The sequence below is a fragment of the Rutilus rutilus genome (genome assembly GCF_951802725.1).
Source record: "Rutilus rutilus genome assembly, chromosome: 1".
Classification (NCBI taxonomy): domain Eukaryota; kingdom Metazoa; phylum Chordata; class Actinopteri; order Cypriniformes; family Leuciscidae; genus Rutilus; species Rutilus rutilus.
Window position 1 is genome coordinate 844,206 of NC_140209.1, and position 4,674 is coordinate 848,879.

General features: G+C 38.4%; 1 protein-coding gene across 1 annotated transcript in view; it reads right to left on the minus strand.

Moving 5' to 3' along the window:
• The window catches only part of LOC311301520 (uncharacterized protein), a 402,121-nt gene that overhangs the window by 48,524 nt on the left and 348,923 nt on the right, over window positions 1–4,674 (minus strand). The window lies entirely within an intron of this gene.

Sequence of the window (4,674 nt, forward strand, 5' to 3'; positions counted from 1 at the left end):
TTCGGAATTTTAATGTTTAATTAAAACGCCAGGGAACACCTCAAAGTCTGCAAAAGCCAGGAGAGAGGGCTGGCAAAAAGTAGCAGACAATTTAAATCCGTTAGAAGTGGCCATGTTAGATGTTTTTATCACTTATTAGCCTATATTTTTGTATTTTAATAATTGCATAATTACTTTGTTCATTGTAATGTCAGAGTCACCACACTAGAACATGGGAACAAATAAAAGTGAAGTACAAAAATATTCTACATAATGGTATTTTTTGTTATATAGTCTCTTTTATAAAAGGCACTGTTAAATAAATGGTTGTCAGATTATAAAAGCAACCAAGAAAAAGGCTGAGAAAAGAAAAGATCTTAGTAGCCTACACTGTAAAATCATTTTTGCTGCATTAAATTAAGGCTGTATAGTCATTTCAGCTGTTAAATCTTGAGTAATGATGAATTGCTTTGACTTGTGAAAGTGAAAACTGATAAACTTATGTTATGTTAATGTAAAAATATTAACACTTGTATCTGTTCCCAAGAAAGTGGAGCTGAAATATGTGCAGTAAGTGGACATTTTCTAACTTTCCAAAATAAATAAAGTATAAGACTTTATAATGTCCATTTGTTTCCATTGCACTGGACAGTGAATAAACCCTCTCAGATAACTGTCATATGGAGGAACTAGCCTACCTGCAAGCGCATACATAACTTTACTTAATTTATACTTGTATGCTTTATGGCTGCAATATAAGTGTCAGGATTCCACATCTACAGAAAGGCCTACAGAAGAGTCTGCACAGACAGAGGACACATAGGCCTACAGGTGGGCAGTGTAGAGCCAACGTCTCCTTTTTATTTGTTGCATGAGGCATGTGTCTAATATCTCTTGTTGCAGGCACTTGACCACTGGCTTTTCTTTACAAAGAACAACTGAAATAAAACTCAAGGAACTAAGCATATTTGTCTTTTATTAAACATTTAATGAAAAGTGTGGTTTTTTGGCAGTGTTGTGTAATATGGCACATGCAACAATGTCACAGGCCCTGTCAGGTGTGCAACCCTCAGACTTTTCAGACACTGAAATCTTCCCTTTAGTTAGCCAAAGTTCATGTCATTGTGTGCCCTTGTCCTGGCTAGAGCTGCATTGTAACTGGTTTGGGTCAGGGAATGGGGTCATAAAACACCTGTCTGCAGGAACATGTCATAATCACCTATGAAAAATGCAGTTCTGTTAGGATCAGCATAAGTGTATGTAATACAGTGAGCTTGATATTTAATTGTGTAACTTTTCTTACCACTTTCAAATAATGTGCATAAATGTGAATCTCTGAAAATGCTTAAGTCATGCACAGATCCTGGCCATTTTGCTTTCACATTTGTGATATGGAAGATTTTAGTCAACTGCCTTCTTTCTTTTTTTTTATATAATATTACTAATCTGGAATATTAAGAATCACAATAGTAACTGGGCTGCACATTTACATTGTGAACCCTCTTTCTGTTCACATAATCCCCTTATTGAGGCCTTGATGGCAGTCTATAGCCTATAGTCTACCAATCACGTTAGTGAAGCCTGAGAGACATACTGTAATCGGCATGGACCATGGTCATGATTGCATGATCTTCATAAAAAATTATGATAGCCTAAAAAAAAAAAAATGCTTTAAAAAAAGGCTTTACAACATTGGGTCTTCAGTGGCTTGGAAATTCCACAAAAAAAAAAAAAAACCTAAAACTGTTTCTTAAACCTAAAAGCGCCAGGTAAACTCCGAATGACACGACAGACAGCACTTTCCATCAAGTTCTCCGCATCACCAATAGTGTAAAGGAAAGAGCCACTCGCAAATAATCTTAGGGCAATGCAAATAGTTTGTGCTATAAAGCCCGACTCCGACAAGTCGAAAATAAATGTGCGTTTCCAACAAATGAATAATGTAAACAACAATCTCACGAGTCCCGAGAAAATATATATATCTCGGAGAGTGCACTATCGCGCTGCGCTGGACTTCCCGCATCAGCTCCGCTTATGAAGCCGGGATCTAATCCTGATAACATGAAATAAGCCTGCTCCCGAGCAGGTTTAAGATTGCGCACCTGTTGCTATGACAGCAAGTCTAGGATGAGCGTCGAAGAACCAAACAATCCAAGATCATGCCAAATCGCCAACAATCAAATCCAGCTAACTGAGTTAGCGACGTACGAAGAACGAGCCCCTGGTTAGAGAGGAAGCTCAGGGAAGTTTGTGTTGTTGCTTCTTTTGTTTATTATTTTAGGCCTTACTGTCTCCTGAAGATTAATCCCCATCTTTTGTTAAGCTTTTTTGATATATGAAGGAAATAAATATTTTACTTTTCCTTAAAGTTGTGTTATGTTTTCACTCTGAGACTGAGGCTGAAGTGTGTTCTGCACATATCTTTACATCTCTACGTTATCATACTATCTTTTCCTTTGTTACCTCTCCTCCGACCCCTAGACTGGGAGGGGAACACATCACAGATAGATGTGCCTTTTTCATATTCAGAATTAAAGAGGGCATTAAAAACACTAAAGCTTCAACTCCAGGACAGGACGGAATTAGTTATGTAATGTTAAACAAGTTAAGTGACGAATCTCTTAAAATCATTCTAGTGTTTATAACAGGGTATGGGAAGAAGGGATTTTACCTAAGAGATGGAAAGAAGCTGTAATTATTCGCAACCAAATGTAGATCTATTCTTATTGGAATCAAGACAAGATAAAGATCAGAGGATGTTGGAAGCAGAGATGACAAAAGAATATATTGGTATTAAAGGAGCATTTCACCCATGGGAACATTGATCTTTATTGAAAGTGGGTCATATATGTAGTCGAAATGTAAAATTAATTTTGAATTTGGTGCCTTCTTGGCCGAGGAAAGAAAGAAAGTAACTTCAGGACGCATTTGTATGAAAGACACCAACTCCCACAATGCACCACATTGCACAGCTGCGCAAGCCACTCCCACTAATCCAGAAAGCGCATATCTGCCTAAGAGAAATAACTCTTCCGTCTACAAGGCTAGCTACCACCAGAGCTTGAAATTCATTTCACACAAAATGTCTAGTTAGTTGGCGAACTCATTAGTGAATTACTCTTCATTTGTATTTCTTTCGAAGTGGTGAATTATTGCATTGTAACGTTACCTGGATGTTCAGTCAGATGCGGTGCGAAACTAGGATAGTTCACAACACAAACGTCCGTGTCCTCGTCTGATTCACAACACAAACGTCCGTGTCCTCGTCTGATTCAGAGATTTCATCCAGGAGAAGTTGTCATTGTTGAAATTCTTTGCCACAGTCGGACTCTATCTCTGTGTTCGTAGCGGTTCGTAGTTGCATAGTGAGATCACCGGCGCCACCAGTCCGCCCTAACCCGAGCCAGTCCGGGCTCCTCGTCCGCGGCAGGCAGGTCTTCTGCCTCGGCTGCTCTTCGCTATAATGCGGCTTGTAAAGGTAGCCACAAACACCTGATTCAAGCATCAGACTTCCGAAATCCTCTTCCTCTATATCATATTGAGTGCTCTCCTCCGCTATTGTCATAACTTTACATCTGTCTCCACAGCGCCTGTTAGCTTAGCTTCCAAACAAGATGGAGGATATTGCTTTTAGTTTCAGAAAGTCAAGTCCCACCCACTGATCTGTAATAGGTCTGTAGCGTGAGCGGGTCCCGCCCCCTGGGAAAGATGAGGAACGAGTGTCTGTAGTCTCTACACTTTTCAATGAAATGTGACTTCCTGCTTATTATGACGCAAAATGATGATTTTTACGTCATAATAAGCAGGAAGTAAAACACTTAAATCCTTATTTCTCCCATCTCAGGGAAAAATGGATGAAAAATCCACATTTATTATAATATATGACTGGGTTTCTAACAATACAAAGCTTAATGCAAATGGGTGAAGTCTCCCTTTAAGTATGAACAATATATACAGGTTTTCACAGATGCATCTAAGGATCCACAGCAGGGACAGGTGGGGGTAGTGTATATCACCTGGAAGCTCAAAAGTCAGATACTAGTTTTGGAAATCTTACAGATATGATGCAAATTAGGTATAGCAAATTAGAAATCAAATCAATAAATAAAAGGGAGATAAATAAAAATTGGCAATTGTATGGGGATAATGAGAAAAAGGTAGACATTTACATTTAATACAACCATTGGTAGGAAGAGGAAGGACTTGAAGTGGGAGAATGAAGAAAGACTGTATTATTTCTAGATTAAGACTGGGACATACAGGACTCAATTCAACAATGCAAATAATAGGAAAACATCCTACAGGATTGTGTGAATGCTGTGGAATCAGAGAAACAGTGGAGCATGTACTTATTAAGTCTAATAAATATTCAGAGGAAAGGTAATTAACAATTAATATTAAAGATGATTTTAAACTCAGTAGAAGGGGGTATACAGTAATAATACAGTTTTTAAATAGAACAAATTTAATCTATAGAATATAGATAGGCTATTATTATTATTAGTATCATTATCCCTGATCTCTGGAATGTGATGGGCTTTGGCTGGAGATGAGGAGCTGAACACGCAGCGACACTGAAAGCTCGAGCCCGGATTGTTCTGGGAGTTGTGATATACTGTCTCTGATCTATTGCCCACAGTAGATGGCGCTAATGCTCTTTTAAGAATGCGAACCGCCAATAAGCCCAAAGAAGGA